We start from the raw sequence: 23,814 nt of genomic DNA, 5'->3' as shown, positions 1-23,814 counted from the left end.
GATGTAAATGAAAATAAAACACAACATTCCAAATCTTGTGGGCTACAACAGAAACAGTGCTTAGAAGCTGTGAATGCCTATATTAAAAAGAAAGATCTCAAATTAATTTCCACTTTAAGAAGTTAAAAAAGAAGAGCAAACTAAATCCAAAGCAAGCAGAAGGAAGAAAGCAATAAATATTAGAATAAAAATAAATGAAATAAAGAGGAAAAAGAGTAATAATCAAGAACACTAAAAGTTGGATATTTGAAAAAAATTAAACTTTTAGCTACTCTGACTAAGAAAAAAAGAGAGAAAGCTCAAATTATTAAAATCAGGGATGACAGAGGGATTACACTGATCTCACAGGATTAAAAAAGAGAATAAGAGAGTATAAAAGAGAAAGAATATAGAGAATACTATGAACAATTGTATTTCAATAAATTAGATCACCTAGATGAAATGGACAAATTCCTAGAAAGACACAAACTGCCAAACCTGATACAAGATGAAACAGAAAATCTGACTAGACCTAAGACAAGAGACTCAATTACTAATAAAAATATTCCCCCAAGAACAAGCCCTGGACCAGATGGCTTCACTGGTGAATCCTACTAAAAGTTTATAAGGGATTATGTTAATTCTTCTACAAACTCTTTCAAAAAACACAAGAGGAGGGAATACTTCCTAACTCATTGTAGGAGGATTTTGATACCAAAATCTAGACAAATACATCACAAGAAAACATTCTCAACAAACACCAGCAAACTGAATCCAGCAACATATAAAAAAGATATTAAAGGGGCGCCTGGGTGGCTCAGTTTGTTAAGCGTCTGCCTTCGGCTCAAGTCATGATCCCAGGGTCCTGGGATCGAGCCCCACATCAGGCTCCTGCTTCCCTCTCTCCCACTCACCTTGCTTGTGCACTTGCTCTCTCTGTCAAAAAAATAAAATCTTAATAAAAAAAGATATTAAAGTATATTATACACTAATGTGATATAATAAATGCCTAAGGCCAGCACATATTAAATACACCATAAATGTTCATTTCTTTCCTGTCTTCCCATGATGACTGTGACAGAAATTACTGTTTACCAATTCGGTTTCCAATTGTTCTCATTATTTGTTGGTTCTATATTTGCCTGTTTGATAACATTTATCTGTAAATTCCAAATCAATACTCACACTGCTTTCCTGGTCATTCATGGACATGAGCAGAGTGAGGAAAGATTTCATTTACCTGACACACACGTTCCCAGCCAAGGTACAACAAAGGTGGTGTTTGCCTTCTTGTTTCAGTTCTTATACAATAAACATGTCCTTTTGGGTGCCTCGTTAGACATTTTTTCACATTTTTGTACTTTTCATTGGTGATTTCATGTTTCAACGGCCCCCAAGTGTAACGTTGACGTGTTGTCTGGTGTTTCTGAGCACAGGAAGGTTGTGATGTGTCTTCCGGAGAATATATGTTTTATTTATTTATTTGTTTGTTTGTTTGTTTATTTATTTATTTACTCATTCATTCATTCATTCATTAAAAGATTTTATTTATTTATTTGACAGAGAGACAGCCAGCGAGAGAGGGAACACAAGCAGGGGGGTGGGAGAGGAAGAAGCAGGTTCCCAGCAGAGGAGCCTGATGTGGGGCTTGATCCCAGAACACCAGGATCATGCCCTGAGTCGAAGGCAGACGCTTAATGACTGAGCCACCCAGGCGCCCCAGAAAATACGTTTTAGATAAGCTTCATTCAGGCATGAATTACAGGGCTATACGCCACGAGTTCAGTGCTAAGGCGTCAACAGTATGTATTAAATTAGGTGTCGTTAAATAGGTACACACATAAAACAGGGTTATGTATTGATCAGTTGATGAAAATGCTGTATCCAGAGACTCCTAGGAACTAACCCTGTATTTCCCCCAGGAGCAACGGCTCCGTATTCTCTAACTCAGCGTTTGCAATGACTTTAGAGAACATAACTGCCACAAATAACATGAGCAGACTGCACACGTACCCGCTGGAATAGATTAAAACACACGGCCACAAGACTGAGACTGTCGTGGAAGGAAGTCAGCCGAGCCTACCAGAGGATAAGAAGCCACATGGTGAAGAACTGAGGCACCCTAGCCAACAGCCAGCACCAACTGCCAGACATGTGAATCAGCCCAGCTGACCCTCTAGCCAAAAACAGGTGTGCAAGCAAACCCAGGCAAAACCAGCAGAAGAGTTGCCTAGCCTGCTCACAGAATCATGAGAAAGAATAAGCTATGTTGTTAAAAACATAGGTTTGGGGTGGTTTGTTTCACAGAAACCAGTAATTGATACACCTGTCTGCTTGGAGTTCAGTGTGGCCATGGGACTTGTTTTTGTAGATGAAATGGGACACATGTCACTTCCAGGGGGAAGCACTGATTTGCTCTTTTTTGCTCTTTCGCCGTCCTGGCAATCGGGGAAGTGAGTATTGACAAGGCAGAGTGGTAAGACTGACTGGAATGCTGAGTCACCATGTGAGACACTTGCCCTGGGTCACCCCGCAAACCTGCAGCAGATATGGCATGAGCTATAAAGTTCAGTTGCATTCCCAAGATTTGGGGGTCTGTTTTCCACCATACCATCTCTAGCCTATCTGGTTGACACAGCTTGGCATAGCAGGACTAGAGATTTAAACAGTTATGTTCTATGCAAGATATTTTCCCCACCTGCCCAAGACTCTCTACACCCAACTGAGAAAAGGAACTTAGACTGGTAACTCAATTCGAAGTTGGCTTTCTGCGATTAATTTCAAATATTAATCAACCTCTTTCAATCTTACCGGTTGATTGTACAAAAGACATTCCTGGACCACTCTGGTGCTAATCTGATAGTCCTTTGGAGAACAAAGAGGTGATCCTGAACCAGGTCAGTAGATACAGTATGCAAAGGAGAACAGGACACCGGTCAGCTGACCTTGCTGTCTTTGCTGAGCTGTGTCCCATTATCACAGCCAAGTTCACCTTACAGCTCAACTGGCTTGCAACAATTTTCTCATGTGTAAAAGTCAAATGAGAAAATGTGCCCTGAAATCTACATGGTGGCTGATTTAAAAAAAAAAAAAAAAAGGTCCTTAAAAACAGATATGTTATTGTCATTTAAGACCTAGTTACCTGGGGCGCCTGGGTGGCACAGCGGTTAAGCGTCTGCCTTCAGCTCAGGGCGTGATCCCGGCGTTATGGGATCGACCCACATCAGGCTCCTCCACTATGGGCCTGCTTCTTCCTCTCCCACTCCCCCTGCTTGTCTTTCCTTTCTCCCTGGCTGTCTCTATCTCTGCCGAATAAATAAATAAAATCTTAAAAAAAAAAAAAAAAAGAAAAAGACCTAGTTACCTTCCCTGCCTTTGATTTGTAAATGTCTGACATATGCATATATGGGAATATGCATAAATATTTGCATCTTCTTTTTTTTTAAAAGATTTTTTATTTATTTGACAGAGAGAGACACAGGGAGAGGGAACACACGCAGGGGGGAGTGGGAGAGGGAGAAGCAGGCTTCCTGCTGAGCAGGGAGCCCGATGCGAGGCTCGATCCCAGGACCCTGGGATCATGACCTGAGCTGAAGGCAGATGCTTAACGACTGAGCCACCCAGGTGCCCCTGCATCTTTGTTTTTTAAAAACACATACACCAAAAACCTAGTTACTTCTAAAGGCGAGGCCCTGAATGGAGGCAGACACTCGTAAGGTTTGTGAACCATAGCACTGTGATAGTCTGACTATGCCCTCCTCCTAAATTCATATGCTAAATCCTAATGCCCAATGTGATGGTATTAGGAAGTGGGAGACCTCTGGGAGGGGATTAGGCAGAGCCCGGGTGACTAGGGTTAGTGCCCCTATAATAAAAGGAGCCCACAGAGCTCACTAGCCCCTTCCACAAACTTCTGTTTGTGGCCTGGAAGATGCCCTCACCTGAGCATGCTGGCATCCTGACCTCAGACTTCCAGCCTCTGAACTGTAAGAAATAATTTTCTGTCGTTTATAAGCCACCCAGCCTGTGGCATTTTGTTATAGCAGCTGAAAGGACCAAGACAAGCACTTGGTGTGTTTCTGCACAAAACACCCTTAGCTTAACAAGGAGGGGCTCTGTTAACAAGCAAGGAAGGCCTTCACTGCAGAGAAAGTAGGTGTGGGCTTAGGTCTGGCCATCACACAGAGACGGAAGATGGATTTGCATGTGAGCAGAATGGGGCCGGGAGATGAAATGGTGACTGGTGAATTTTAGACACATTCTAGCTAACAATGAAGGCTATTGTTACATATTGTGGTCAGACTGGTGTCACTCAACATCAGAACTTATGCCACTGAGGGTGGGGGGTTGTCTGGGTAGCTCAGTCGGTTGAGCATCTGATTCTTGATTTTGGCTCAGGTCATGACCTGCGGTCGTGAGTTGAGCCCCGCATTGGGCTCCGTGTTTAGCAGGGAGTCTGCTTAAGATTCTCTCTCCCTCTCCCTTTGCCCCTCCCTGCACGTTCTCCTTCTCTCTCAAATAAATAAATAAATCTTAAAAAAAAAAAAAAAAAGGAAGAACTTAAGCCCCTGGGAAAGCCAGCTATTTCTGACTTTCCCCATATTCACCAAGTGGGAATCATTCACTCTCTTTCCTGCAGAGCGGTAGTGGTGCCCTCCTACGGCGCCAGCCTCTGTAACAGTCCTGCATTTTCCACAGCTGCTGGACTCTGTCCACATCTTCCTTCCCCAGCTACTTCTTTTTCTACAGTTCTGGATTTTGTGAGTCAAAGTTTGGGACACTGGCAAGGATTCCACTTGAGCCAAACCAGGAGAAATGGATTTAAATTTGAGTTAAATGAGGGATGATTTGGAATTGAAATAAAGGAGGAATTCCTGATCAACACATATCTGCAGATTCAGAGACCAATGCTCTGATGACATAGGCCAGCGCTTTGTGACCTGCATGTGACTAGGAACATTTGGGCTGCCCCTGTTTTTTTTTTTTTTTTTAAAGATTTTATTTATTTATTTATTCGACAGAGACAGCCAGCGAGAGAGGGGAACACAAGCAGGGGGAGTGGGAGAGGAAGAAGCAGGCTCATAGCAGAGGAGCCTGACGTGGGGCTCGATCCCGTAACACCAGGATCACGCCCTGAGCCGAAGGCAGACGCTTAACCGCTGCGCCACCCAGGCGCCCCAGGGCTGCCCCTGTTTTAACCTCATGCCCAACCAGTGCCATCCCACTTCTGCCACGAGTAAACACACGCGCACATGCACACACCCACCCACACACCATCAACTCCCAAAGCACCAATTAGTAACATAAGTTCGAGGGCACCTTTCACAAGGAAACAAAAGGGGGTAAATGGACAACGGGGAACCACATCGCATCCCCTTTGGCATCTCTGCTTTCTCCCAAGTTCCTTTCTCAATCTCCTTTTCTGCCTCTCCGGCCCCTCCCCCTGCTCACTCTACCCCATCTCCCAGATCCCTCTCAAAATACCACCACCCTGCACAGTCGTGTCAGAACAGAAGCCAGCAGGACAACAGTCAGCACAATAAAAGACCTCTAGTTACTCAGTCTGGCCACCGTGTCTCAGGGGACGGGGGTGGAGGGTGAGGCTCAGGTACCCCCATCCCAAGGGGAGCCCCATAACATGAGCTTGAATTGCGAGAGGCCCAGGCCTTTCTTCTGGTCTGAACTCAGGGGTAGGTCATGGCATCGCAAGTCCCCCTCACCCAGCCAGGAAACATGGGTTAGGCCTCCCGTGAGCTCAAGGAGGAGGCTGGCCTCATTGATCTCTTGCAGCTGATGGTTCTAGGACTGACCGTGGTGAGGTCAAAAAATCGTGTTACACAGAACACACGCACCGGGTAGAAGTCAGGACACTCCCCGAAGCAGGGAGTTGCTATGAAAATCAAGAATAGAGGGAAGGAGGACAGGCCAAAACAGACGACAGCAGTGTTTCATAGAAAATCCCTGGAACTAGAAGACACAACTTCTTGTTTGGTCTGGCCTCAGACTGCTCGCTGGGGCCCTGGGCAAATCAGTCAGTTTTTCTGAGCCTCTGCTTCCTCACTGGAAAATGGAGATGCCCTTCTTACTTTGTAGGGCTTACCAGGAAGCTAAAATGAGACAATACCTAGGACAGGACGTTAAGGCAGGAAGAAAGGGCTTAGCCATGAAACCAGCAAGCCGACCTGCGCTCCTTTTCAGCCTGAACGTGAAGGCTCTAGGACAGTAAGACCGGCTTTTCTCACGCAAGCTGTTATGGTTCCTGACATGTCGGTACTCGCGGAAAGCTTACTCATTGTTTCAAAAGAAAGCTCCTTTTATTGTGGAATTGCGAAATCACTGCCCCAGCAAACCATGATAGCTCAAAGATCCCGAATAAGAACGTCAAAACTCTCCCTAAGAGAGTGCCAAGGAGAGGTTGTTTCAAGGGACGGATGAGCTTGAAGGAGCAAAGGGGTTGGCGGTCAGAACTGGAGGGAGACTTTCTAGAAACACAGCTGGGACCAAGGTCAGCAGAGTCCCAGAAAGAAGCCAGCAGTGCCTCGAGAGGGATGGTGGGTGGGGCTGCAGGAAGGGGCGGTGGTAATAGTAACAGCCCCTCACCAGAGCACAGCAGAGTTTTAAAAGAGTTTATGCATGATTTCATTGGTTTCCCAAAAGGACCCTTTGTTGTATGCGCTATGTACGAAGAGTCTCACGAGGTCGCAGGGTCACATTAGAGCATGGCAGTGACATGAGATGGGGTGGCTGGTGAGGCGAGGATATTTGAATCCTCCCTTCCAACCTCTCCAGGACTTTCCCTCCCACTGTCGTATGTTACGAAAGACAGATGTGAGTCTAGAGGAAGGAATAAGTTGTAAGTGGCATTTGGAGGTCTAATGGGGCCACAGTGTCAGTGGGAAGACAAAAGAATAACCGCTTTTTAAAAATCCCTAACTCCTTGTTTATCGCTGAGCCAAGTTATACGTGTGTGTCCCCTGGCCTTGGCTGCTGCTCCCCATACTGGGTGAATACCGACCTCCTGAATAAAAATCTGAATAAACCAACTGTGGGACTCGAGGTCTGGCTTCTCCAGGGACCAACGGAGAGGCTAGGGAACACAGCTCAAAACTGCGGGGAACTAACCCTCGCGGGAGCACTTTCACCAGGGAAAGACAGGACACAGGAAAGAGCTCTTGCAGGAACTCCCTTGCCTTCCTCCCCCACTCTGGAGTGTGGTGGATCCACTTGGCTCATCTGGAAGACATGCTGTGTGACCAGGCAAAAGGCTGCATTTTCTGGCGAGGCTGTGTATACATTGGTAATACACCACCTTGCGCACGTTTGCTTTCCTTCCTGCCTCTTCCCCTCCCTCTGGGGGCCTCGACCCTGCGGAGCCCCATCAAGCCTGCGCACACAAACGTTGCCCCACATACTTCTTTATAGGGAGTTAAGATAATCACTTTGACCCAAATCCCCGTGGCCCTACCTCATCTGTGGAAGGATCTCATCATCTCCATGAAGTCTTTGGGCCGCAGGCTCAGGACCCCTTCCCTTAGCAGAGCCTAGGTCCATGGGGAGGAGGGCAGTATGCTGGCGGCCGCCATTGTGGGCGGAGTCCTACACCAGGTGCTTTGGGTGAACGCTAAGCCCGCAGAAGGTCAGCTTCTCAGGTGAGCTTCTGGGGTAAAATGGTTTTCTAAGGCTCACGGTTCCACCCACAGGGATGTGTACTTCGTCAGCATAACAGGGCCAACTCTTCAGGAAAGAGCGGCTAGAATCTCCAAAATTAGGGCACCACGTAACTCCAGATGTGATCCATGTCTATGAAATGAGATGAATGCTCCCCCGACTTAGTAACAAATAGATGAAAAAGAAAAGTAGCTTTTACACTTACGTGTGACAATCCATCCGGTATATCATTAAAAAAAAAAAGTCTGGGGCGCCTGGGTAGCGCAGTTGTTAAGCGTCTGCCTTCAGCTCAGGGCGTGATCCCAGCGCTCAGGGATCGAGCCCCACATCAGGCTCCTCGGCTGGGAGCCTGCTTCTTCCTCTCCCTCTCCCCCGCTGTGTTCCCTCTCTCGCTGGCTGTCTCTCTGTCACATAAATAAATATAATCTTAAAAAAAAAATAAGTCTGGGGTCATGAAGTCCATGCAGAGTTGAGGCATTTTTAAATCCCCCAAGAGAAGAGGGTTCTGGACATGTCAGGTGCAGTCATTACCACAAAGTGAGCTTGGGACTTAAAAGACAGTCCTTGGGGTCAGCCATGGTTTCCACTCTGTCACCCCTCGAATTTGGTAATTATCAGGCAGTGGCCACGGAGAGGCCTGGTCGGTCGGGAGGCCATGGCACAGAGCTATAACCCGAGCATTCCCAGGGAGGGCCCCTGGCTTGTTCCCCCACCCACCCCCGCAGACAGCTGCGGCGGGGTGGGGGGGGGGGAACAGAGCCAGCCGGGGCCAGCAGAAGAGGGAGCATGCCCTCCGCTGCAGGGTTGAGAGGCACACACCTTCCAGGAAAAGCAGGGGGGGACCTGCAGCAGACCAGGGAGCCGCCTCTGGGTCTCCCCGCTGCTGCTGGCTTCTTTTCCTCCCGCCACGGATCAGAGCCCATCTTCTTGAACCCTGTTCCCTCCTCTGTCCCCGGGATCCCGTCCTCCCCTTCCTCTCTCTGTTGCTGCCTGGCTCCATCAGGCCTCTGCCTCTTTCACACAGTGCAGCTCACACGGGTCTCCTGACGTCCAGCTTCGGCTTACCCCAACCCCGTCTTCCGTGTGGTCTGACAGTCAACTTGTCAGAATCGGGGGGGGTGGTGGTGGGGGGACCCGTGCAGGAGTTTAAAATGCAGATTCTCAGGCCCTGCCCTGGTGAAGAGTCCGCAGGGAGGCCCAGGAGCCTGGAGGAGACTCCGCTGCGGGCGAACTCATCCTGTCCTTGGTGGCCTGTCTAATCTTATTTCAACACAAATTGCTCCTCTCACCCCCTGGGTTTCAGCGCTAGGCTGGGGGATGGGCTGGGGGTGGATTTGCCCGGGGAACCAGTGGGACTGGCCCACTTGAAGTCTCCTTACCAGAGGAACGGAGGCCCTACGGGACCTGGGCAAGAACCCTTCTCGAGACAGGAGTCATGACAAGCTCGACGTGTGAGGTGAGCAAGCCTCAGCGACTGGCTGAGGGGAGGCTGGAGTCTGACCAGGGGACCAGCGCCTAAGGACAGAGGGACGCGTGAGCAAAAGCTGGAAGTGCTCTAGCACCACACGTCCCCACACATGGGTACACACAGGGCCCAGCAGCGCAGCGCTTTCCAGAGGCCCTGGGGGAGGGTGTCTCTTGCCCTTGGCTGGAGGCTGACCCCAGCCCCGTGAGGCCTCGGGGTATCTGTGACCATGCCAGGCTGGAGGACATGAAGAGCATGTGGAGGGGCCACAGCGGCCGGGAAGGACACCAGAGCCTCCCTGTGTTAAGAGGGAGCATTTCCCACCTTCCACCTGTCACCTCGGTTCTGCTGCAGGCTTCTCAGTCCTATGCTCCAAGCAGCCCCCCCAGATTCCAGACATTCCAGACTGAACCCCCACCACCACTGCCGTGGGGGCTGAGGCTGCAAGGTGCAGGGAAAGACAGACAGTTTGTGGTGGGGGAGCTTGAATCCTTCTGGGAAAACCAGAGCTGAGGGTTGAGGCAAGGGAGAAGCTCTAAAATCATCTGAAAGCACTTAGCATTCCCTACGATGAAATAATGAGGACGCCACCCAGAATCAAGATGGTATTTGTGAAATGTGTTCATCTTTATTAATTTCCAGTAGAATTTGCGGGAAACGTTCAGGATCTTTCCCTACACTTTAAAGGAGGTCCTTGCAAATTAATTTTGCTTTGCCCCATATGTTACATACCCTCAGGCACTATCCTTGTTTTCTGGTTTCTTTGTATGTTTAAATACCATTCTGATTTTTTGAAAAGAAGTCTTAGTTGTAGTGTCCACAGCATCACCTGGGAAAATGAGTAACTTGGATGTTTAGACAGAAAACATGCAGCTGTTCTCCTGCCAGGGTCACAGAGTGCCCCCGCTTGAGATCTTTGCGCCAAAGCTCATGCCATCTCTGCTTGCCTCCCCTCAGGTCCAACCCACGTTCAGATCCAAGGCCAGAGTCTACCTCCCTCGCTTTATCTTCCCTCCACTCCTCCTGGCCTTGTTTGCCTTCCCTGGCCGCCCTGTGTCTGTAAGAACTCCCTCGGTCAAAGCTGCAGGAACCCTGGCCTGGGGCCTCGGGGACTGGAGGTGCGGCTGCGGCCGATGCTGCCCGTCCCTTGTCCCTTCTCTGGCGTCTCCAGCGGCAGCAGCTAGCTGACAGGAGGGAGGCTCAGCCCTTCTAACTTGCACAGAAAGGAACCACCGGATAGGCTGCCGCTCCCAAGCTGGTCACAGACCCATGCCTGCTCTTGTCTGTGGGGAAGAATGTGGAGCCCGTGCTGGTCACCTCTTCACTCCCCTCCTTCCTGCCATCTGCCTCTAACCCAGTCTCCGCAGGGTCATATTCAAAACATGCAAAGCGGTCTTACCACTTCCCTACTTAAGGTCTTCTGATGACATTCCACGTAGAGGAGCACCCGAAAATCTGGCCCTGGCTGAGCAGGCCACGTGATCTGGCCTGTGTGACTTCTCCACCCGCACCTCCCACTCTCTCCCCTTCTACAGCTGAGCTAGGGGCGCACCTTCTTGCTTGTCCTCCAATGCATGCCACTCCTTCCTGCCCTGGGGCCCCCGCCAGTTTCCCATGGCTGGCTCCTTCCCTGCTAAGCTGTCAGGACCCCAGAGAGGCCTTCCTAATCACACATCGAAATAGCTTCCCTACCTCTCCATCGCCCTTATTTCTCTACTTGGTTATAGACTGTCTCCTCCAACCAGGACGTCAGCTCCAAGAGGCCAGGGACCTGCTCTGCCTGTTCCTGGGTGTGTCCCCTGACCCAGTCCAGCGCCTGGCACATGATTAGTGCTACACAAATGCTTAATGTGAACAAACGAATCCAGACCGTGAAGTGAGGAGGCTTTGGGGGGCTGGGCCATGGCGAGGCTTACTCACCCACAGGTTCTTGGAGCCGTGAGATAGCCAGACCTGGGAGCTCACGGGGCTCACGCAGCTGAGCAACGTTTCCTGGTGACGGTGTGGGTGTCAGCCCCCCACAGCGGGTGCTCTCCTTGCCACCTTTCCCAGCCTCTGTTTCCTTCCAGTTTCCAGCTATTTTTTTCTCAAAGTCTCTGCTTTTCTCGGATGACCTCTTTCAAACGTTTCTCATTTTTTTGGTTTTATAATGCGTATCACACAGATAAGACTGTGCCAATGCTTTACTGTTGTTAAAAAAAAAAAGAACCCACTAGATCTTAACCTGCCTTGTAGCACACGGGTAGTTTCCTTAGCTGATATCAAAAGCTGGAAGTACTTTTCATCAGGGCTATTTATGAGCCTACCACAACTCCTATTGATAGGAATTTGCCATCGAAAATCTTGTAAAGTGATACAATGTATTTATACACTTCCTTTGTTAAACAGCTCTCAAGCCATGTAAACTGAGAGGTTCAAAGGAAAATTAGCTGACATCCAGATACTTCACCAGTTTTCTTTTGCGTTTGCATTTGTTTGTCTGCAACATTATGAACTTCGCCAGAAAATTCCCCTTCCACAGTACCAGATTCTTAATTAAATGAACACCATTGCTATAATTCTCAGATAAATAAAATGAGCATTTTCACACAAATTAGAAATGCCAACTTGTTAATAGCTTCCCTGAGGTTTTGTTACAAAATCATCACTGTTTTTGTCGTTGTTCAGGCATGATAAATAACAAACTACAATCTGGGAATAAGAACGGTCTTTGGGCAGTTGATTGCCAAGTGTGGATTGGGTGTTCCGTAAGACAATGAGTGTCCCCCTCATTCCTATTATAATACATGACAATAGTTCATTGTTTGGAAAAATGCTTCATATTGTTTTATTTTAGTGAAACTTCTAAAATTCAGATCAGCTAGAAGATGAGGCTGGCCTGAACTTTTTTTTAAAAAGATTTTTATTTATTTATTTGAGAGAGAGAAGGAATGCATGGGGGGTGCAGAGAGAGAGAGAGAGAGAGAGAGATTGAGAGAAGCAGACTCCCCACTGAGGGCAGAGCCAGACACGGGGCTTGATCCCCCAACACTGAGATCAGGACCCAAGCTGAAACCAAGAGTCAGAGGCTTAACTGACTGAGCCATACAAGCGCCACAAGGCTGGCCCAAACTTAATACAATTAGAAAATTCACAACCCTTTTTTTTTTAAGATTTTATTTATTTATTTGACAGAGACAGACAGCCAGAGAGAGAGGGAACACAGGCAGGGGGAATGGGAGAGGAAGAAGCAGGCTTCCCAGAGGAGAAGGCTGATGTGGGGCTCGATCCCACCACTCTGGGATCACGCCCTGAGCCGAAGGCAGACGCTTAACGACTGAGCCACCCAGGCGCCCCTAGAAAATTCACAACCTTAAAAAAATACTAGGCAGTAAACTTTTAAAGGCACAGAGCATGTTGCACTTCTTTGTTTCCTTAGTATGTAGCTGGATAATTTGGGCAAAGCACCAAGTGCCTCTGTTTCTTCATCTGTGAAATGGCCACAGTACTAGTACCCAATACCTCATAGGCCTATGGTGAGGGCTAAATGTTTGGAAGGCTCTCCACCCAGGGCCCAGCCTGTGATAACACCTAATAGATGTCCCCTGTTATTAGGCTTAGAAGGTCACGATAATTACTGCTTGATGACAAGAAAATGCAACTTGCTTCCTTTCAACAGCTCAGAATGCTCCCCAAGTCCTTCCAAGAAGAAATCCTGTTCTGTCTTCTTCAAAGAACGGGTGAGTCATTTACGATGCATGGCATATTTGCGTACCAACAATTACTATGCTAGAGTCCTTTCAAGAGCACATCGTTTAATTAAACCTCACAGTCCCCTGCACTCGCGTTTGTCCTCTGAGTTTTCTCAGTAAATCTTTTCTTTTAAGTAGTGTAGAAGAGAGTGTCCGTCCAGGCTAACCATGTACACTTACCCACATTTTAATTAGTGGTCTCTAAAAGGATGCAGTTACCTGTGTTTTAACTCACTGTAGCAGCAGGCAGAACGGTTACTCCCCATCACACACATTTGCTTCTGAGACGGAGCCCCGGTATATTCTCAGTTCAATGTCAGCTGCCTTTCTCTCCCAACCACCCCTTTGCCTTAAACTCCCTTGTTTCTTTCCATCTTGGAACAATCCTTGAATTCATTACAGGGCCCTGCAGTTTCTACTTCCTTTTTCATAACTTCCTTACTCAGAAAGCCCCCCATGGTTTTGGTTGGTTGTTTTTTTTAAAGTAGGTTCCGCGCAACGCGGGGCTTGAATTCACGACCCTGAGATCAAGACCTGAGCTGAGACCAAGAGTCAGACGCTTAACCAGCTGAGCCACCTGGGAGCCCACCCCATGGTTTTGGTTTTAAGCTAGGCGCTTCATGATTTTGGTGACTGCGTTCTCAACTCCAGATGGCCTTAGCAATAGCAAGATGAGAGTTAAACAGAGTGTTCAGGGACTGAACTAGCTGGACATCCCTGGGCTGCCTCCATCATGTGTGGGGCCCTGAGAAAGAGATCCCCGGGGAGCCTGCATTCCTTATGCTAGGAGACCCCGCCTGGCCCCGCCCACTCCAGGCCAGGCAACCTCGGCCCATCAGCACTCCTATCTCACTGCTTTCTAAGCTCCTCAGTGCAGCAGAGGCTAGAAAGTCCAGTTCAAACGTAGAATTCTTGGCCTCCTTGAAACTCCATACTACCATGTGGTGGCATGGGGAGGTGGTTCCTGCTGCCCAGTTGGCAGCCCACCCCCCTTATCCTCTGAGGGGAGAAGAAAGGCTCTGGGGCCATGAAAGCTCTCACATCCAGGCATGTGGACGCCCAGCTCTGCATCCGAGCAGACCTCCTGGAGGTGGCTGCCCATTGGCCATTCCATGGACTGGCAACCCAGGGAAGACACACCTGGGAAGGGGTCCTGGCTACCTGGAGAATGTTCTAGAAGAGAGGACATGGGATTATCCCTTGAAAGGGATCTCTTGTCTGGATCTCAAGGTAGTGCTTACTAGGCATTATCATTCTTTTCACAGAAGATGTAGTCCCTGACCCCAAACGGCGTATTGGAGAGAGTGAAGTTCAATCAAATATAAGAGCAGATTGTTTTTGAACTCCGAGGTACATTCTACACATGATAAAAACTTCAGACGAGGTCAAAGGCAGGAGAGAGCTTAGATGCTAGTGTTGCTACAAGAGCCTTCCTTGGGGACCAAACCAGGTCTCAAACAAAGTAGAGGAATATCTGTTATATTTATATTAGAATTGACCATGGCCTTTTTCTTTGTTATTGTCAGCATCATCATGTGTTTTCTGGGACCTTCTTTTTCTTTAAGTTTTTGTCTGGAAAACAAGAGCTCCGTTTTCTGCCGGTCTTCCTTTGGTACAGTCCCCAACCTGAAGACACGCTCCTTAAAGACCCGTTCCTTGCCTCCCCCGCCTGTGGGAAGATGGTTTCTAAAAGGTTCAGATGAACTGTGCCACACTCGAGGGCCAAGGAGGGTTCGTTCAGAGGTTTTGGAAGAGGAACGTTTTGTCTGAAACAGACTGCTATGAATTGTGCCAACGCCGCCCTGGTGCTTTCCTCCTGGTCTTCCAAGTCTGGCCCCGCGTTGTCCCCTCCCTCGTTTGCTGGGTGTAATGACAAGTACCAAGGCAGGGTGGGAACATCTCGGTTTCCTCTTTCTCTACCTTGCCTCCGGGGGAAGCCCGGTGGTGGCTTGGGAGATAAATCCCGAGGCTCAGTGCAGCTGTCCTGTAGAAACTTGTCTTCCCCGTGAGCCAGGGCCTGTTCCTTGTCACGTGTGTGTTTGTAACTGTAGATAGAGTTGATTGTTTGGTTCAGGGCATGACACGATCATTGCCTTACGTAGCTCCAGAACTCAGGCAGATGAGCTGCGGACACCCATTTTTTGGGTCTTCAGTGAACAAGCTGAAATCCCCGTGGTAGCTTTTCAGCTGCGGAAGCTGAGATCAAGTGGGAGGGATTTGGACGGTGAATCACAACAACCCGCTTGGTCCCGGAGCCTGTCTTCTGTCCTTCACTGCAGGTGCTCCTACCAAAGCCCCCGCCAAGGACGTCACAGGCACCCAGGACGTGCGGGGGGTGGTGCCGTGATCAGCAGGGGATTGTGAGTTGGGGCCAGGCCGTTGGCCTCCCTTGGCCTCGTGTTCTCATCTGTAAGCAGGCAGTCTCACGGACAGATCTCTCAGGGACTCCGGGAAATTGAAAGAAATAGAAATGGGATACCTGGCACTTGGGTGGTCAGAATCAATCTGGAAGAGTCACTGTCCTGGAACGGAGTGGCTGCCTGGAAGATCTGGGCGTGCTTGTCCCTTTGTGTGGTCCCGGGGTGGGGTCCCCAGACCGCCTGTGGCTCTTAGAGAGCAAGTTCTCTGTGCTTAGTGGCTGTTTCTATAGCTGTAGCAGATGAGTCCAGCAAGTTTAGCACCCTGCCAACAAAGAAGGAAATGCGCTCTTTCCTGAATTTTCATTAAACATGGGTAAAAACATTACCAAATTTAACTTCAAAGTATAAATTTAGAAAGTGCTTGCCACGGGTATGCCCTCCCCCAGCCTTCTAGAGCATTCTAGGTGCGCGGGAGCTCAGTCATGACCCTCCCTCAAGTTCTCTCACCTCATGCGGATCCCATCGGGACCCTACAGTATTGGGAGAACATTCATTTTCCTGAACTCTCTGGTGTAGTTTCTCTCTTGACCTGATTCCATGTAATCAGGCAGCCAGTGTCTCCCAGACCAAGTCAGAGGAAATTCTGAGCAAGGCCCTATGTGTGCTGGGAAGGTAAAGAGATCATTTTCCATTTCTCGCTTCTCTCTCAAAGCACAAAAACAACGGGCCTGTCTGGCCCAGCTCCTGCTTTCTGTCTCTAAAGCATCCCGGCGCCAACACTCCTGCTTCCACCGTATTAATGTGCTGGGATGCTCCCTTCGTGGTGCTGTGTATCTATCCCGTGGGGTTATCAGAGGGCAGACGCCAGCAGGGAAGACGCTGTTGACTCATTCTCGTGGACATCATCCCTGGTATTATAAAAGCAATGATAAAATATGGCTCTTAAACATACAATATTAAATACCCGAGGACTCTCGGTGTAACTTATTTGCCTGACAACCTTCTATTTTTCTGATGGAGAGCTGAACTGAGGAAAAATAAACCCCAAAGAAGTACACTTTCTTCATGTTCTTCCAGTAGACGAAGAAATGTGGGCATTTTCTCATTTATTTTCCATAATTAATTAAATAAATAAACAAATCTGCCCTCCAAATTCCACAGAGTCTAGAAATTAGAAATTGTGGACAGCCCCGCCATCTGGGTGGGCTGAGTGAGGGTGGGGGTGGTGGCAGGGATTTAGGCGCAGAGCAAACATTCTCCATTTAAGAAAAGAAGATGAAGTGGTTGCAAAATGCAGGTTCTGGAAGAAGGCTACAAAATGAAAATGTCATTTATCACAGAATTCATCCCACGCTGCACGTCGCTTCGAGGTGTCCTAAAAGTTCATTCAGGCTGAGGCTCGTGAAGAGCTTACCTTCTGGAAGAATCAGGCTCAACATTCCAGTGAGGTCAGGAAACACAAGCAAACAACACCAAAATCAGGTGTGGGGGGGGGGACCGAAGGGGCTGAAGAGCAGGCAACAAAATGCTACCTGAGGAAGAGGCCGAAACCACACGGAGCCAGGGACGAGGCTCAGAAAGGAAGATGGGACCTCGGACTCCAAGCTTCTCGCCCGCCATCCCACAGTGGTACCCAAATGCTTTGGCTGACATTTGTCCAAGTATGATCCTAGTGCCCACTGGTGCCTCAAAACCCCGGGGGCTTGTTAAAAATGCAGATTCCTGGGCCCCATCCTCATCTTCCTGAATTAGAATCTTCAGGAATGAGAAGGTGGAATCAGCATTTGATGAAAAGAGCCCAGGGTCAGGTTATTCTGATGTGGCTCTCCAGCTTCCTATTACGTCGTCAGACAGTAAGTACTTACCAGGTCCCTGCTGTATACAGAGAAGCATCCTAGGTGTCCCGTGGATGAAGGAAGAAGCAGAAGGTGGTTCTGTACCCTAAGGGGTATACACTAGAGGTGTCCATGAATCCTCAGGCATTCCTTCCAGATCCACTTGCTTGCTGGCTGGCGTTCCTAGGAAGCTCCAGTGCCTCAGCCTCACCGGTTTCTCTTCTAGCAAAGAGAAAACCAAATTCAGACTGGGCCAGTGGTTCATTGCCCAGATGTTGAGGAAGGGTCAAGTCAGAAGGGGGCCATTTCCCACAGGACTCTGGGAACTGCGGAGAAAATGCCAAGCAAAGACAGCTGGTGGGACAGGAGGTGGTGGGGAGAGGGGACAGGCCAGCAGACCCAGGCCTTACTGGCAAGGTGTCCAGCCCCACTCCTCTCCATCCCCATCTACCCACCCCCATTTACCCACTTGGCTCCACTCACCCCAGAGAGTCCCCCTCACACTTCCTTTTCCCACCCCCGCATTGGCACAAGAACTCCAATATCAGGATGCAGCAGGCTGGTTAACTATTTTTTAAAAAGACTTTATTTATTTGTCAGAGAGAGAGAGAGAGAAGGGGGAGCAGCTGAGGGAGAGGGAGAAGCAGGCTCCCAGCTGAACCGGGCTCCATCCCAGAACTCCAGGATCACGACCTGAGCCAAAGGCAGATGCTTAACGGAATGAGCCCCCCCAGGCACACCTGATTATTACAGAAGGTTGACCACACTTGTGCCTCCTCACTTCACTCTGCAAGAGTCCTCCTCCCCACCCAGTCTCCCTCCCTCCACCCCCCACATTCCTACCCACCCGCCTGTCTGTTGTCTTTAGTCAAGCCCTTGGCCTTGAACCCTGCTCTGTGAGATGGGAATTCCCCAATTGTTACTTCCAAAGAGAAGGCCTTTGTCGGAACCCAAGCCCGGGAGAGGCCTCAGCGGTCTGGGGCTGGGCACCGGGGTCCTCTGTCGCTGATGGGACTCCCGAGGTCAGCCCGGCACCACCTGCACCAAGCTCTGGACGAAGTGCGGCGCCTGCGCCACCCAGTGGGCGCAGCGGGAACTGCACGCCCCCGTGATTCCCTGCTCCCTCCCACCGCTGCGGGCTGAACACCCAGACAATTAAGAACAATGCCTGGCGCCGGGCAATGCTCGGTGTAAGGTTGCTATCATTCCGTGCCAAGAACGAATCCACTTTTAGCAAAAGAAGAAACAAGAATGGTAGTAATACTAACAGTGCAGAGGAAGACGGTAACATCTACTATTTCAATGGCGCTTTAAATTTCTCCAAGTGTGCATGTTCTGGGCCGGTGGACCTTTACAGGCGGTGGCAGAATCAAGGGGTCTGCAGGCCTATTACCCGTCTGCGTCTTGGAGTCCTGGGCTAAACGTGACTGAGAAGCACTCATTTTTCCACTGAGCTGCCCTTTCCCTTTATACTTCAGCCCCCGCCTCCTGCGCACAAGCTGCCTGCGGAACTGGCCGTCTGCTGCGGCCAGGGCAGCTCCCCTAAGGGTCTCGGTTTCCCCCTCACTTGGCCTCCCAAAAGCGAAGGGATATTTTCCGCTGGGAACTCTCCTTAGCTGTGAGAGCGGAGAAAGGCGCAGAGAGGGGAAGGGAGGCTCCGGAGACGTGGAGGGTGTTGTGCATTTCACCTCCTTGCCCTGAGGATGCTGCTTTAAGTGGGGTGGGGTGGGGGTGGGGGATAGAACGCCTGGATCCACGGGCTTGTCCTCAGGGCTCAAAGGCTCTTCACCCTGCGCCTGGCTATGTAGGAGGAGGAAGGTGGCAACCAGAGCAGAGACCCTCCAGCACACCCCTGCACCCCCAGGCCTGAGGCTACTCCCTGCCAGGGTGTAGGAGCTGCACTGAGCACCATCTGTAGGAAACCAGGTCATGGTAAAGAAATGTACGGATGCATGCACCCTTCCCCGCACCTGCTATGCGTACAGCGCTCGCCAAGTACTTATTCAAGCATGCCCACGTGTCATCTCCGAGGAATTTCCCCTCATGGTCCTAGGCCAACAGCCCCGATGGCTCCTCCTCTACTCTGGCATTATTCTACGCAGAGGGGAGCCAAGGGAGGAAGGGGAAGAGGTAGGAGGTAAGTGAGAGATGGACAAAGGCCAGAGCAGGTAGGGTCTTGTCCGCTGAAATAAGGGGTGTCATGTATGTTCTGAGTCTGAAAAGGAGGGCTAGGATCTGACGTACATTTGTAAAACATCCTTCTCACTGCCCTTTGGGGAACTCCAGTGGGGAGGACAGGAATAACAGAAGCAGGGGACTGTTTCCGAGGCTGGTGGTAGGGCCACTGTGGCTTGGACAAAGCCAGTAGCAACCGAGATGGTGAGAGGAGGCCAGATTTGGGATAGGTCTTGGACAGTGGTTGGACAGGACTCTCTCATGGATTGGGGCATGATGTGTAAGGGGAAGGAAGAAAGGCTCATTCTTAGGATTTGTCCAGAGCAACTGAAGAATGACAATTGCTAGTATTCATTGTTAACCAGACACTCTTCTAAACCTTTGACGTACTTTAAAGCTGTTTAGATCTCACAACACTCCTACGGACTAGGCATTATTGCTCCCATTATACAGAAGAGGGCATTGAGGCACAGAGTTTAATCAGTTTGCATAAAGTCACACAGCCAGCAAGCAGGAAAGCTGGGATTTGAACCCAGAGCTTAACAGTTCTCCCTCTTCATAGAAAAGAAGACTGTCATTAACTGTGACTGGGGGAAGACTGGGGGAAGAACAGGGGGCGACATTAATCGAGGGATCCATTTTGGGTGTGTTCAGAAGAGATGACTTTTCAACATCCAAGTTAGGTGTATGATTCTGGCTTAATGGCAGGGAGGGAGCATTTGGGTCTAAGTGTTAACCTAGAAGGGGGATTAAATGCCTGACTTGAATGGGTGGGATGGAAATTGATCTTTCAGAGTACCCCATCAGGCCTCAGGGGCATCAGGAAAGTGTTGAGAACTACCGTTCTAGAGCAGCACTTGTTTTCATCTGAGGATCCCATGAAAAGCTCTGGCCTTGCTCCGAAAAATGTCTTGTGCACACATGCGACACCTTCTACCCAATCTCAGGGCGCTCGCAGGTCACGTGCTCTTTCTCCCCACCACGCAGAGCTTGCACCTGTTCTCTCCCGGCCCAGCCACCTGCGGGCTCGGACCTGTGAGGGAAGGTACAGCGACAGAAGAGAACATGTTTATAGTTATGGCAGCGAGGCGGAGAGAGCACCGTGAAGGCTGCGTCCCATGTTCCGTGGCGGCAGTCTCAGCAGTGCTGGCCTGCCTTGGGACATGACCGTGTCTCCAGCATGGTTCTCCGGTCTCCCGCTGACCATGTCTCTGAGGGTCTCCACGTCCACTCCAGTGTGTTCCCTCCCTGCTGGTGCCAGCTGGTCAGTGCGGCCGCCTGCCTCCCAGGACTCTCGCCACCCTGGCTGTGCAGGGCTCCCAGCCGCTGTCTCGCTCCACTGCCTGGTAACAGGGTCAAGATTCTTCTCCTCCCTTCTCCTGGAGTCAGGATTCTTGGCCTGTCCAAGTCTTGCTGTGCTTTCCATGCCAGATCCCCACCGTGCCCTCTGGAAGGGGAGGGCTTCTCTGCTGGAAAGCCACACCCAAAGGCACAGGTTCTAACAGCAGCCATTATGTCCCAGGGACAGTCTTTGGATTTTTCTGGCTCTGAATTAGCTTTGACAAGTCATCAAACCTCCTAGTCTCCTTGTCCGTGGGAGTTTTCCTGACTTCACAAGACCAACCGAGGCCGGAGTCTGACTCCCAAGGGGATTGCAAGCCTCTGAGCCAGAGGGGGCTACAAGGCTAACAGCGTCTCTCGGGTGGGGCCTGGGCTGGGCAAGGGTAGAGCCATCTCAGCGTTCCCAACAGTGGTGGATGCCCTCTGGGCCCTCTGTGCTATGCTGGAACATAATCTTTTCCAAGAAAGAAGGAAAGCAGGGGCTCCTGACTCACAGCTGTGTCCTCCTGCAGATAAGTATGTGGCTAATGGATCCCATCAGAATGTCTGAGCACTGGGCTCACGTCTCGTGGCCACTGCCCCCTCACACGCTGGGCAGAGCTTCTGACAGTGCACACTACTTGTGGTCCTCAGGGGTCTTGAAATACCCAGCTGCTTCTGTCCTGGTTGGTAAGCAGCTGCTGTCCTGAGCCCCTGCCCCCAACACAAATGCCACCTGCCCATCATTACCCCGGTCCTTTCCCAGGAGACCCCAGATCCCAATCCAGCAACTAGAGGGTCACAGCTGGCAAAGCCAGCACTTCCATAGTCTGGTGGGTCAGGGTCGATGGTTATGTATTGTGGGTATCACTCCTGCCTGCCCACAAGGATTCTCAGAGCCCATTTGCTCCCGACTTTTCTCCTATCACCATGTGCTGCCTGCTCAGCCCCAACACTTCTCAGCACCTAACTAATAACCAGCCTGTCTCCCTTACCCGGTTCAAATCCAGCCTCCTGCAGGAAACTGTCCTGATGGAATAGTCCTCACATCCACATCACTTTGCCTTCCTTTGGCCTCACATGGACTCTGCTTCATCAAAGATGGCTTGCTTGAAGTTCTTGGAGGGTCTTAAACTTCTCATTGCTTGGTCGGTTGATTGCTTACAAATCCCTGCCTTATCGTTGCCTGGCGGCAAGTGATACTAGGACCTCTAGGGTCACGGTCAAACAGGGGAAGGTCCCATGAAGGCCAGGTTGCAGCCAATAGGGCTGCCTGAGAAGGGGAGTTCTTGAGAGGCCAAGAGAGAAGGACCCCAGGCTAGGGAGCCATGAGCAATGCTGGGCTGGTAAACTTGGGTGGGGCTGAGGCGAAGGGTGAACTCACACCTGGAGCAGAAGGAGGGTATGGTAGAAGGCCAGCTTAGTCACAAATCCTGTGTGGGGTAGGAGCCTTCCCTCTGGGCCAAATGGGCCTGAAAGTGGCAATCTCCCACTAGACCAGCAAGGAGGCCAAGCAGCACGTGAGCTGGCAAAGGAGCTGCCCATCCCACTGCTGCTGGGCAAGGAGCTTGTAGTGAGGGGCCTTGCTCTGTGTCACAGGTAATACCTGAGAAGGGCATTTTGGAAACCTGAGTCATATTTCCTCGTTGTGTGTCCTGACTGCTTAGAAACTGCCCTCCCCCACCCCACCTCAATTGCCAGGGATCAGTGGCTCCTGACACATTTACTTGAAATCTCTGTGTGCCCTGTCAGCGGTTGAACCCTCTGCCGTGGCGCTGTTGAAAGTCACTATTCAGTGCTGGGCTCAGATCCTACGGGGAGGGATTTGGCCTCTGGGTCACTCTGGTTGGTGCCGGTCACCATGGAGATGGAATCCCCACTTGGCGCTACCCACTGCCTGCTGGGTGTCACTCAGGGTTGACTCACAGCCCAGCATGCTGCGGGAGGCCGACCTGTGTGCCCCCTGCAGCCTTTTCCTCCCAGCTTTGTCCCGCCTGGCTTCTGCCCAGCAGCTGTCTGCCCTAGGGACAGGGACATGAGCTGCTGAAACCTGTAGCCACCCAAGCCCAAGTCTGAGCCCTCTGGAGCCAAGCTCTGGCTTCCTCGGATCTCAGCCACACCCCAGAGACCTGAGGAGAGTGACTCAGGTTGGACAGTGGCTCCAAATGACCTCAAGTGACTCACAGCAAACAGAATGAAGTTGACACCCAGGCTTTCACCCATCCACTCCCTTCATCATTCACCCAGCAGTGACTGCCACCATTTCCCAGCTGTGGTTAGATGTGCCCAGACCAGATAAAATCCCAAGCCTGCCTTCCCCAGACACTAAGAGCGCTGGCCTCCTGCAGAGAGCTCCCTTTAAGGGGGAGCGGAGGAGGGAGAGAGAGCTGAGTTCCAGAGCTCCCTGGGGGATTTGAATGTGCAGCCATGGGAGAGACCCAGCCTCTAGCATTTGATTCTGTTAGGGAGAAGGACGCTAAACCAACACACTATTTCCATTCCCAGCTCGGTGGTGAACACACCTGCAGCCTGGCTCAGGCCTTCGGCCAGTGGACTTCTGTGAACTTAGCTAGGTTCCTTCTTGGCCCCATATCTTCCATAATAATTTCTGTATCCAATTCTTTCTCCTTGAGTTTGGATAACTTTTCGGTTTCTGCTGCATTCTCTGTGATTGAGAGTTTGTAGAACACCTCTGAAGGTAAATTATTACATTATTTAAAAAATCTAATTATGGAAAGTAAGTTGAGAATGAGACAAGGAAGCTCATCTTATTGTTCTTACATAGTTTTGGATCCTTGGACTGAGTCTGTTTTGTTTTGTTTATACTGTGTTTTTGCTAGATCAACACTTTGTTATATATCTCTCATTTGTTTTAGCTTTTTTAATTTTAGAGACTTTGGAACATACCCAAAAGCACACAGAATAGCATCGTGAACTATCACACACCTGGCCACTGGCCAACCACAACAAGGGCCAGACTTGCCCCACACCCCACACCCCACACCCATCAATTTAGCCCAGCTTCTGTTACTTTGAAGTAAATTCCAGATGTCATACCATTTCTTCTGTAAAAGTTTAAGTAAATCACTCAAAAAGAATTCTTTCTGTATCAACAGCACTATTCTATTATACGTCAAAACAAATTAACAATTCCTATTGTTCAAATTTCCTGGTGTCTCAAAATTGTCATAAATGGCTTTAAAAAATAGTTTGAATATTATTCAGCCATAAAAAAAGACTGACACTTTGCCATTTGTGACACCCTGGATGGACCAAGAGGA

The 23,814-nt window shown here is 49.9% G+C and overlaps 1 pseudogene; it reads left to right on the top strand.

The window, feature by feature from the left end:
• The window catches only part of LOC117803417, a 96,236-nt pseudogene that overhangs the window by 41,312 nt on the left and 31,110 nt on the right, over positions 1-23,814 (top strand).

The sequence above is a fragment of the Ailuropoda melanoleuca genome, chromosome 8 (assembly GCF_002007445.2).
Source record: "Ailuropoda melanoleuca isolate Jingjing chromosome 8, ASM200744v2, whole genome shotgun sequence".
Lineage (NCBI taxonomy): Eukaryota > Metazoa > Chordata > Mammalia > Carnivora > Ursidae > Ailuropoda > Ailuropoda melanoleuca.
Note: the sequence above shows the minus strand (reverse complement) of the source record. Positions and strands in the feature narration are given on the sequence as shown.